Source organism: Cydia splendana, chromosome 1 (genome assembly GCF_910591565.1).
Source record: "Cydia splendana chromosome 1, ilCydSple1.2, whole genome shotgun sequence".
Taxonomy (NCBI): domain Eukaryota; kingdom Metazoa; phylum Arthropoda; class Insecta; order Lepidoptera; family Tortricidae; genus Cydia; species Cydia splendana.
In genome coordinates, this window is record NC_085960.1 from 27,686,341 (window position 1) to 27,699,060 (window position 12,720).

At 37.7% G+C, this 12,720-nt stretch overlaps 1 protein-coding gene and 1 long non-coding RNA gene across 2 annotated transcripts in view; both read right to left on the reverse strand.

Moving 5' to 3' along the window:
* Positions 1-12,720, reverse strand: part of LOC134798037 (uncharacterized) — a 189,855-nt gene that overhangs the window by 131,220 nt on the left and 45,915 nt on the right. The window lies entirely within an intron of this gene.
* LOC134802817 (diencephalon/mesencephalon homeobox protein 1-A) overlaps positions 1-12,720 on the reverse strand; it is a 54,532-nt gene that overhangs the window by 1,694 nt on the left and 40,118 nt on the right. The window lies entirely within an intron of this gene.

The window sequence follows — 12,720 nt, forward strand, 5'->3', positions numbered from 1 at the left end:
GCCGCTCGTCTCCGGGTGGTCTGCCGAGTCTGCCATTGTGCCACCGAAACGATCACAACACAAGGCGGCAGGCTTTCACGTACTTACCACTCATTCATAAATGTTGACGTGGATGCTTGTGTGTTTTTTTTTATAGAAATAGAAATTATTACATTTTCATTTGGCGTTAGGATTAAGTCGAGAAAGTTATAAAAGGGATGGAATCTTTCAATTCAAATATTATATTTATTGCAAGCGGCTGTTTATGGATATTAAATTATTATTTCGTTGGCTTTGATTAATATACTTTGCGCAGTCTGAACTAAGCCTGTAGGTAAGGGAACATGAATGTGTATACCTCTAATTTTCTGTAGGTATTATGCTAGTTAGTAACAAACAAAGCATATGGTACCTAAAATTAAACCTATCGCTTAATAGAAATATTTTAAGTAAGTACATAATATTTTCTGGAATACCTACCTAATTCCAAGTAAGACGATAGATAAGTTAGATATGTAATATATTTTTTAGGAGCTGAAATTGTCAATCAATACCAATTGTTATGAATATTATGTATACCTAAGCCGCACCCCGACCCGAACATTGATAAAGATCTTCGCTTCCGCGCGGCAGCTTTAAAAATTAATTCGTCAGTGATATGGCACCATTGTCGGAGTTAATTGCATTACAAGGGCCGGCCGGTAGCTCGACAAAGGCCCCATTAACTTTCGGCGAGCGAGTGGCGGCTTAACACTTGTGCGAGTTGTTCCATTCGGTGGCACTCAAGCGGGGAATATGGCCCAGGGTGCATTCCCATCGCAATCCGAGCGTTCTTCTCGAACGGACCAGTGTACCTGTAGTCGCAAGTACTATACGTAATTGGAGATCACAATTTATACTGGTTTCGTCTCGGGCTGACGCTTAGCAAGCGATAGGAACGTAGGTAGCTCAGGCTGCCAGCGCCAGACGCGGGGGCGCTGCAATAGAGTCTCTCGTCCTATAGAACTACTCGCAAACCTCTTTTGTCCTCCCGCCCACTAAGATTATCCGCGCGACGCTCTTTTGTGTGCATGATTGTGCTTTGGTTTAACTCGTTTGTCCTTATCGCTGGTGTTAAATGTTTTTTGAAAAACGCGCTGCTCAAATTGCTTTCTGCAATGTAATATGGTGGTACGAGTGTTTTACTGCGTACCCGTAGTAAGTACATTATATTTAAAAATATATATACCTATATAGATATGTAATACAATACACCCTTTTATCGTTTATCGATGAAATTGATATTGCTATGGGGCCTATATTAGGTAAGGTACATAACGTTTGCTTTCGACTTAACCGCCTGACGCGGAGTTAGCACAGCCTCCCTCCAGCGCCCTCCATGCAGCTACCTATTGTTTTAAAGCCGAGCGTGGAGAATTCCCAAATTCCATTGTGCCCGCACGTACTGCATCGCTTCTCGTATCATGCATACATAATTTCTTAGTTCACAGTCTACCAAAGATAAACAGCGTTTTATTGAAAGCTAAACCGTATGGTAAATTCGTAGGCATTATGTTTCACTTTGTTTAGCCACGGCGAGCTGAGCTGAATACCCGGTGTTCAATAATAATCAACGAGCTGCGCTACCACGCCTGATGCAGGGAGCGTGCTAAGCACTATTAACTTGGTTTCGATTAGGTTTCTCTGTAATTAAAAAATAATTAGGTGCTTCGGCAGCCACATTAATTACTTATTTGTAGTTACATTACCTAATTATTTTGTATGTTTTATTTGAATTTCGTTGTACACGTTTATAGGTATACTTACTAGGTGACCCTGACCCCACGTGAGTAAGTAGTAGACATGTAGTAGATATTAAAGAAGAAATAAAATAACCTAAGCAACTAAGACGTTTTTATTTAGGTACCTATTTTACTCCCACACAATTGAACTGTAACACTGTAAGGGAATATTTATTACAGACTACGGGAGGGAAATCCATTGCTTAGAAAATTCGGGTAAAAAAACTAAGAGCAAATATTTTCGTATTGCTTTTTAAATGGTTACCGATGTTGGATACGACTAGGTACAATGAAGTAAAATGTTAAAAATTGCCTTTTATAATTATGTATTTTTTCATTGATTAAATGTTTAGTGTGCAAAAGAAAACTTTAACACTAAGAAAGGAATTGATGCCACGGTCCACTCTCTAGCAGCTGCTTGTCGCCGAAAATCATCTGACAACTTTATGAATTTAACAATGTGAAAAAAATGCATGATGAAACCTTTGCTTGGCTATAGGAAGAAGCTGATTGGGTTTACTTACGCGTTTTTTCTAAACAGAATCTTAATTCGCTGATGTTATTTTACTGCCGTTTTAGCCAAGTTTAATTTCAAACTAGATTTTAAAAGGGGTAAAGGGATACATTTAGAGAGAAAAAACAAACGCCTGTATTTTGACCGTTAAACAAAAATCCGCCCGAAAAATCTTCGACCCCCGCAATGAGTGCAATCGTATGAATTCGAATTAATAAAAATACTGTTAAAGTATGTGTATCATCGCCTCCTATCTTCTTGCTATATTTTATACAGTGTATCAAAAAATAAGTTGCTAACTAACGATTTGTACCAATCTATGAACGTAATTAGTGTAGAAGCGACAACGTGTGGGAAGATAAGCAGATGAGTATCGCCGCGGGGCGGGGCGCCCCGGCTACCACGCCTCGACGCCTGCCGAGTGCCGTCAACACCCTACCGACGTATACCGACGATGGGGGCTCCACTCTATTACTCAACTATCGGACTAGCACATAACACGATCTTGTCGCCTAAAGTTTACTTTTGAAAGCTGTTTATAGTGTAGGTGCTTATATTCTTATCCTCGCTTTGATATGTGTGGTACCTAATACCTATGTGTACTCTATTTCGTACCATTGTGTAATATACCTACTTCTTAGAAGCGTAGAAGTATTTAGAAACGTAAGTAGGGCAACTGCACTTTACTAAAGATGTCGGGTAATTAATTGACATAAAAAACAACACATCCGTCGAATCATAAGGGTTAAAATATTATAAAGAGTCGATGGCCCAGCTCCGGGCACTGGAGACCTTGGTCGGTTTTTCTTTCGTATATGACATTCATTTCAGTTTATTATTTATGCACTTAGTAATAAGTCGAGAACCAAGAAGAAATACAAAATTTGATAAAGTATACAGCCGTTATTGGGTAATTTGCTATATAATTTAAAAAAACTCGAAAACTCCGTATCAAAGTACTTATACTCGATTGTATAGTACCTGCGGCTTCATAAAACGAAAAGATTGTATGGACAGATATATACAAAATCGATATAGGCAAAGACTTCAGAAAGTTTAGTGGTAGGAGTTTCGTACCTAATCGGGCAATTAGAGTAGAGTGTTATGAGACTTTCTTCACATTGCCGATTTTCCTATAGCAGAATAAATGTAATGTAAACACAGGGCGCAAAGTGCCCGTCGTGTGAACGGGCCGGTGGGCCGCGGCGGCGAACCGAGCCCGAACTTATTGTAATAATGTTTTTAGAACAAACACGCTCCCTCCGCTGTTTGAGATTACAATTACGGTTTTAGCGAACTGATTTATTAATGGACCGCCTGATCCGCCCTTGATACTTTAATGTCGATTTAATTTGCATTCACTGATGTTTTTAGCTTCCACGTTTTGAAAGTTAATTGATTTAACCTGCCGTTTCTGGAATGTTTTGTTTGAACTCGGAGGTTAATTAACAAGAGTAACAGCGGATGGCATCTTGGTGTTCAGTTTGAAGTATATTATTGCAAAATATTCTAAAGGCATTCTTTAGTTAGAGAATTAAACAAGCACATAATATATAAATTATATAACAATACACATGGCTTTATCCAAGAAATAATAAGCAATTTAGATTCGATTAGATTAGACTAATTAAAAACAAAATAATTTGTCTTCTTCTGAAACTGATACCTACCCACCTACTTATGAGTTATGAGATTTATTTACTTAGGTGGCGTTAATTTTAAACTGAAATAGATGTCATACACGGAAGAAAAAGTGACCAAGGCCTCAATTATGGCTGGCCCTTAGTGGCAGGGCAGGGCGCCGCCGTAAGCCTTTAAGAGATCACATACATAGGTATACCTTATCATTACCCATACTTTATCATTGTAGATCCTATACATACCTGTACATAGGTACCTACAATTGAAGTGAAATTGTTTAAATCGTTTTGAAGAAAAACATAAATACGACAATCGATCATGTCGTTGCCATTTAATTTAATCCTTTTTTTCGACTATAAAATAATAAGGATCAAGAAAAAGCCTTCCTACGCTTAGCTTTATAAAGCCAGTCTTAACTATAGCATTTTTTAAATCCATCATCATGTGACACGCACCTGTCGAGTTTCATCACCCCATCCGCGCGAAATGCATTAGTCAATATTAAAGACGCCGCGATAATTCCACAAAGGGCACTTCAAATCACACCCATCTCTTTCTGCTGGATGTCAAAACACCCCCTGCAGCCCGGAGGCTGGAAAAGTATCCCCCAGTATCTGTCACTTTGTATCAATTACCGCACCCAAACAACCGTGTCCGCGCGACGCTCACGCTCGGAAAGGCCTATCTGCGCACAAAGCGACAGTCGAATCGAAATTCAATTGTTAAAGATTGCTTTAATAGTACCCCGATTTCCACTCAAATCAGAAAAGAACTTTATCCCTTACGTTTTGAACAAAAACAACGCTTAATGCCATAAATATAAGAGTCTGATTCGATTGACCGGGAGCCCTCGTAGGCCCCCTGAGGGTCGCACTGCAAACAACGCGCTCCCCTAAACGTTATACTTTGAAAACAATAATTTGTATTGCGTATCGAACGCGTCCATAAATAATAGAGTGATACTCCACTACAGACGGGGATGTTGGTTTGGTTGGATTAAAATAATAACATTATTACCTCCCAACTATTAATTTAAAGCTTGAAGAATTAACCCTTAAAAACTTCAAAGAAATAGAGTTGAATGCGGATTGCATTGCATCCGTTAATATTAAATAGCACTGAAACCACATAGCGCAATAGAAAGTTATGCGTGGTCATACATAAAAAAAAAATAAAGAAAAAATATACGCGTCGACTTGAGAACCTCCTCCGTTTTTTTCGTCGGTTAAAAAGTGCTCATAATATTATTATATCTTACAAATCTTACAATACTGTAATATGTTAACCTGACTATTAGTGTTGGAATGTCACAACTGTATAGGAAATACGCCGTGTCGGGACAAATCTATACATCTATCTATACATATAATAAAGCTGAAGAGGGTCGAAAGTCTGTACATGGAAGATATTTGAAAAAAAGTTGGCTGGGGATACTTAGAATTGATAACAGAACACGTTCCAACAGTTTTTAGAATTTTTGTCTGTTTGTCTATTTATCTGTTTGTCTGTTTATTTGAACGCGCATCACGTGAAAACGGCTGAACGGATTTTGATGAAAACTTCACTAATCTGTCGAGAAAATCCCCGGCCAGGTTATAGGCTATAAAAATTCAACCCCTAAAAGGGGGGGTAGCCGCAACACTCGATTGACTTAAGTTTGCCCCTGAATCGTATGGCGCTACTTAGGAAGGAGGGGCAAACTTATTTCAAATATGTGCTAACACTATAGAGTACCCTGATAAACTAACAGATGGCGCTGAATTTAATACGATGTGACATAAATAAGCCACCGAGGAAGGATTTTGCCAAATTAACTCTAAGTTTAGAAGACCCCTCTTCTAAAATTTAAATCAATCGTACGGATATCAACAAATTTAATTGAATAATTGTGTTGATTTAATAATACAACAAAATTAAACGACAGTAAATTAATTGCCCCTCATTGCACAGTGCCATCTTTTGGGGAGCTGAGTAAACATTAAGTAACCAAGAAAACTAAAAATGAGTTTACATAGTTACGTAGTGGTTGGTAGTGGTAAAACAAACACACATCAACACGCGTATAATTGCATAAAATTATTTAAAATTATTTATTTTCTCCGTCATGAATTATACCTAACCGTAATTATATCGCATCTATATCAAATCCATATTCATACGTATCGCCTCCTTAAGCACTTAATAATGGCCACGAAGGTGGGTACTTTGAAAAAAAAAACATTGATCTCTGTCATTTGCAGTGCCGGATTAACCCTTTTAAGCAAAATAAGCACTTGCTTAGGGCACCATGTCTAGGGGGCACCAAAAATTATTGAAAAATTTACGCGTTAGCTTCGCTCGCGTTTTTAATAACTTTCTAAGATATGATAAATGTGACATTAGGTTGGCGACTGCAGCAGCATTACTCTGCTGCAACGTTTCTGCTGCAGCACTGTCAATTTTCGTGATAAAATGATGTGACTGATTTCCACACTAAAAGTAAAAATGTACAACTGTCTATCAAAATGCTTTTTTTTATATGGAAAAATTGTCGCGCTCGGTTCGCTCGCGTTTTCTATAACTTTCTAAGATATGATAAATGTGACATTCGGTTGGCAACTGCAGCAGCATTACTCTGCTGCAACGTTACTGCTGCAGCACTGTCAATTTTCGTGATAAAATGATGTGACTGATTTCCACACTAAAAGTAAAAATGTACAAATGTCTATCAAAATGCGTTTTTTTATATGGAAAAATTGTCGCGCTCGCTTCGCTCGCGTTTTCTATAACTTTCTGAAATATGATAAAGGTGACATTCGGGTGGCGACTGCAGCAGCATTAGGTACTCTGTTGCAACGTTACTGCTGCGGCACTGTCAATTTTCGTGATAAAATGATGTGACTGATTTCCATACTAAAAGTAAAAATGTACAACTGTCTATCAAAATGCGGTTTTAATATCGAAACATTTTCGCGCTCGCTTCGCTCGCGTTTTCAATAACTTTCTGACATATGGTAAAGGTGACATTCAATTTTCGTGATATAATGATGTGACTCATTTCCATACTAAATGTACAACTGTCTATCGAATTGCGTTTTTTTATATCGAAAAATTTTCGCGCTTGCTTCACTCGCGTTTTCAATAACTTTCTAAGATATGCTAAAGGTGACATTCGGGTGGGGACTGCAGCAGCATTACTCTGTTGCAACGTTACTGCTGCAGCACTGTCAATTTTCGTGATAAAATGATGTGACTGATTTCCATACTAAAAGTAAAAATGTACAACTGTCTATCAAATTGCGTTTTTATATTGAAAAATTTTCGCGCTCGCTTCGCTCGCGTTTTCAATAACATTCTAGGATGTTTATGATAAATGTGACATTTGGGTGGCGACTGCAGTAGCATTAGGTACTCTGTTGCAACGTTACTACTGCGGCACTGTCAATTTTCGTGATAAAATGATGTGACTGATTTCCATACTAAAAGTAAAAATGTACAACTGTCTATCAAAATGCGTTTTTAATATCGAAAAATGTTCGCGCTCGCTTCGCTCGCGTTTTCAATAACTTTCTAACATATGGTAAAGGTGACATTCAATTTTCGTGATATAATGATGTGACTGATTTCCATACTAACAGTAAAAATGTAGGTACAACTGTCTATCGAATTGCGTTTTTTTATATCGAAATATTCGCGCTCGTTTCGCTCGCGTTTTCAATTACTTTCTAAGATATGATAAAGGTGACATTCGGGTGGGGACTGCAGTAGCATTACTCTGTTGCAACGTTACTGCTGCAGCACTGTCAATTTTCGTGATAAAATGATGTGACTGATTTCCGTACTAAAAGTAAAAATGTACAACTGTCTATCGAATTGCGTTTTATTATATCGAAAAATTTTCGCGCTCGCTTCGCTCGCGTTTTCAATAACTTTCTAAGATATGATAAAGGTGACATTTGGGTGGCGGCTGCAGCAGCATTAGGTACTCTGTTGCAACGTTACTGCTGCGGCACTGTCAATTTTCGTGATAAAATGATGTAACTGATTTCCATTCTCAGCTGAAATGCAGCAATGAACGTCACTCAATTTACCTAAAAAATTCAATGTAATCTTGATGACCCTAGGCAGAGGGGGCACCATGGTCTAGAAATTCTTAGGGCATCAAAATATCTTAATCCGGCACTGGTCGTTTGCGGAGTCAAACGATTTGGGACTCGCATTTTATACGCATTACCATGCCTTCCCGAAAATAATCGAATCATTCGCGAAAGTTTCGCAACGCATTGAGGTTACAAGGGGCCTCAGGAGTCTGAAGAAGACCACGGTAAGTGGCGCTCTAGCCAAGCAGGCCGCTTCGCTTTCGCTCGCGCGCGTATAGCTTACTGTATCGTCCGATATACACCTACTACTCTGTCGTTTAAATCCTTAGAGAATATAACCAACGGAGACGCCATGTCTATAATTTTCGGTACAAAATAGTCTGGCGTTTTTTGCGGGGGAGGGGCACATCAAATGTGTACCTACGTAACGTAAACTTAGCCATGTCAGATAAACGTCGGTTGACCATTGGCCGCCTATTTTCGACAGAGGGGAACGCCTGTTAATGACCACTCCGTTTGGTTATATTCTCTAAGTTTAAATCACGTGTAAAATTTTAATAAGGGCGAATAAAACTATTGATTTTGGAGTGTAGTTTTATTTAGTGGTACCTAATTGTAAAATATTTTATCTCGACTTCAGTCCTCTAGCATATCCATATGTCAACTTTACTTCAAGTTCCGCCTCCAGGAGAGAGGGAGAGAAATTAGGATTAGAAATTAGCCGCTTACTGACACAGACCGAATTACACGCGGGCGGAGCCGCGGGCACAGCTAGTCAACAATATGGTTTGATTGAATAATACATACATACATACACACATAACTTCACATAAACACTTTCACTTACTTATAACTTAGTAACTGCCGTATTCGAACTTCAAGATATTCACAAGAGACGACGTACTAGATCCATTCTAGATACGTTATAGTTTAGATATCAACTAGTTCTCTTTTGCAGCGCGATTCGGGCAACCAATGTCACTTTTACGTTAGATAGAGTAAGATATCTATTAGATGTGAATTGGCCTGATGACAGTAACAAAGAATCATGGAAATAATGGTTTCAAAGAAACATATACGTAAATACGATTCTAAAAAATGGCCCAATCTCAGTATAAACATTAGGATTATTAATATATTCAATAAAATAAAACTGCAAAATTCTCTAATCGGCCATTTTGACTGAAACGCGAATCAGAAGCGAGCTAAGAATTGACGTCATCAATGTATGACATATTTCTTAGAGCAACATAGACAACCTCATTGACTGTAATCCATTACGTCCTCACCAAAGAGTTTCGAAGTTCAAAAAAAATATTATTTCGCCACTAAACATTTACTACGTCCAAAAAATATTATTACACGATATAAAGTAAATATTTATTTGTTATTATATAAATAAAACGCTAAATAATACGATATTTCACAAAAAAACTTTTAATTTTTTGGCTGAATGGAACTATCATTGCCATGTTGGCTGTCGTAACTAGAAAAAATTAAAAATTAAAAAGTAAACCCGGCGCTCGGTGATTTTCACTCAAAATTTACATGTATCTAAATAATTCATCTTAAATTGCAACCGTGTGAGAGTCTTTGTATAAAATGACTTATTGTGAACAATTTTTGTAATTAGGGCGAGCGAAGCGTGTCCTATCACTATTCGACAATCTATGCATTCTTGTGGTACACTTTACGGAAAAACTATCGCACTGTTAGGTTTGAGATTTAACATAGTAATGTATATTCATGTCTAGATGTGTTATCAAGCATAAAAATATCATTATATAAACATAAAAAATAAATAAAAGGGTAAATAATGTGTATTACTACTAACGCCATCTGTTGGACTAATGTTAGTTATTTATTTTTCTTAGAGACGGCGTTAGTAGTGACAATAAGGTTTTAAAGGTTGTTCCTATTATTCCGTTAAAATGCGCTGGGTTTTTGTGGCTCAATATAATTGGGTATTTATTTGACTATACTAGTCAAATGAGTTTCTTTTTTCGAACTGTCAAAACGATTTGCTACTATGGAATATCTATGGAATTTATATGAAACACTAGCATGTGACGTCACAAGAAAATTACCTACTCTTTATAGTTGTTATCGGGTTTTAAAATAGAAATTGTGTCTAAAAATAACTGCTGTCTACGTTTCTCTATTAATCTTCTGGTGCTTTATTTCTTGCATGGTGTAAAATAATTTATCTTAAGTACAGTCAAATACCCTATTAGTAAGGTAATCATAATTAATTATGAGTGAAATTTAATACGACTATATAGTTTTTGATCGAATCGATAATCGTTTTTACTACTATGTCGGTTAAAATCACACGTGATTGATTTCGAAATTGCGGCAGTAATGCAGTTGGCAGTAATATCGCAATCGGCAGCAGTATTGCAGCGCGATATTACTGTCTTACTGTTTCAAATGCCAAAATCGATCTTTTTACATTCGAGGCAATAATGTAGTCGGCAGTAATATTGCAGTCAGCAGCAGTATTGTAGCGCGCAAATGTCGAAATCAATATCGCTGCCAGGATTTTTGATATTTGCGGTAGTAACGCAGTCGGCAGTAATATCGCTGTTGGCAGCAGTATTGCAGGGCGATAGTACTGCCTTACTGTTTCAAATGCCAAAATCGATGTCGCTGTCAGGGTTTTTGACATTTGCGGTAGTAATGCAGTCGGCAGCAGTATTGCAGCGCGACATTAGTACCTTACTGATGCAAATGTCAAAATTGACGTCGCGGCCAGTATTATTGACATTTGCAGTAATATAGTCGGCACTAATATCGCAGTCGGCAGCAGCATTGCAGGGCGACATTACTGCCGTTATCGTTTCAAATGTCAAAATCGATGTCGCTTTCCACTCTGGACGACCGGCTAAAGCAAGACAGAGGCAGAGGGCCCTTTTTATCCACGCTTCTATCGGGTGGCAGAACTTCCCACTTCCCAGGAGCCGTGGGAATGTTTCTTCCCAACAGCTCTCCACAAGCTGCCCTGCTTTGACTGATCGTACTGGTCCATCAGCAAGCGATGGGGTTGTGACATCGCTACGCCCATATTCATGTCTACCGGTCAAGAAGCTATAGTATAGGTGCTCCGGACATTTGTAAGGCTTGCTCGGAGTTTAAGCCAACACGTGAGGCCCTTTTGACATTTTAATGAGATGTAGTAGTAGTAGTAGTAAAACACTTTATTGTACAAAAAGAAACATAAGATAAGACATGAAAAGCACACAAAGTTTTATAGTACAAAGGCGAACGTATCCCTTTCAGGGATCTCTTCCAGTTAACCTTTGAGCAATTGAGGGAGAATTGGAGAACGGTAGACATAAAAGCTGTATTAAACGGTATAAAAATATGAGATTTTGGATACATCAAGATATAGATGGTTCCCTTATAATATATTAAACCTACGTAATGTTAAACCTCATGTATTGAAATGTAGGAAACAAGAATATATTCGCATGAGGAACTTAATATAAATACCTATTGATATAATATAATACAAACACTCTTGATATAATAGAATACAAAATGATTTGGGGTATTAATTATTTATAGAAGCCCTTATATCATATCATATCATTTTTAGAGTTCCGTAGCTCAAAAGGAAAAAAAACGGAATCCTTATAGGATCACTTTTGTTGTCCGTCCGTCTGTCTACTAAGACCTTTTATCTCGGGAACGCCTAGATGTATCGAGTTGAAATTAAAAGCATAACTTAGGTCCTAAAAGCTGTGAAAAATTTAAACTTCTAAGTTATCGTAAAAAAAGATACGGCCGTTTATGCCGCAAAAAATGTATATTTCGAAACTCACAGAAAAGGAATCAAAATGTACCTATAAAGGGACCCACTGATTAGCACTTCGCCGGACGATATCAGCCGGTCAGTTAAACGCAAAATTTGACAGCTCCGAACAACTGACAGGCTGATATCGTCCGGCGAACTGGTAATCTGTGGGCCCCCTTAAGTATGGTAATTCCCGTTGATCTAGAATTTCTAGAACTATGAAATTTGGCAAGTAATATCGTCACTACAAGTACTGGGAAAATATTTGAAAACTATTTTTTTTTGTAAATAAATTAATAAATACGTTAAATTTGTACGGGACTCTCGGCGGGCGAGTCCGACTCGCACTTGTCCGGTTTTTCAAGATGAATGTCTTATTTAAAACTACCTTAGTATTTATAACTATATAGATAGAAAAACTCCGCGAGCCCTTACAAAGCTCTGCTTTTTGCTAGTGTATTTATCACCCCTAATCGTAATATATGGTGCTGAATTAACAATATCATTCGGATTCAAGGGAAATTCGTAACTGTAAGTATGTAAACAATGTCTACCACCATAATTTATGACGTCACAAATGGCGTGTGAGGCGTTTTCGCGCGAGGTTTAAACTAGCTATAATAAAATGCAATTATTTATGTTAAATCTTATGAGTATAGCTGAAATATTGTGTTTTTCGGAACCAATACAAGTGTACCGATAATATTAAAAGGGATTTCAAAATTTGTCATCAGGCCAATTGGATCTCTAAGTCATATCCTGTGGAAATCGTTCAAGAGTAGGTATCTCCAGAATCGCGCAAATGTCAAATTTGACAGGTTAGATCTTAAACATATCGTTATCGTATCTTGGTGATGTCTAAAAGATATCTAATAGATGTCTATTTCAAAATCCGAATCGGGCCCTAAGACCTTTGTAACCGACTTAAAT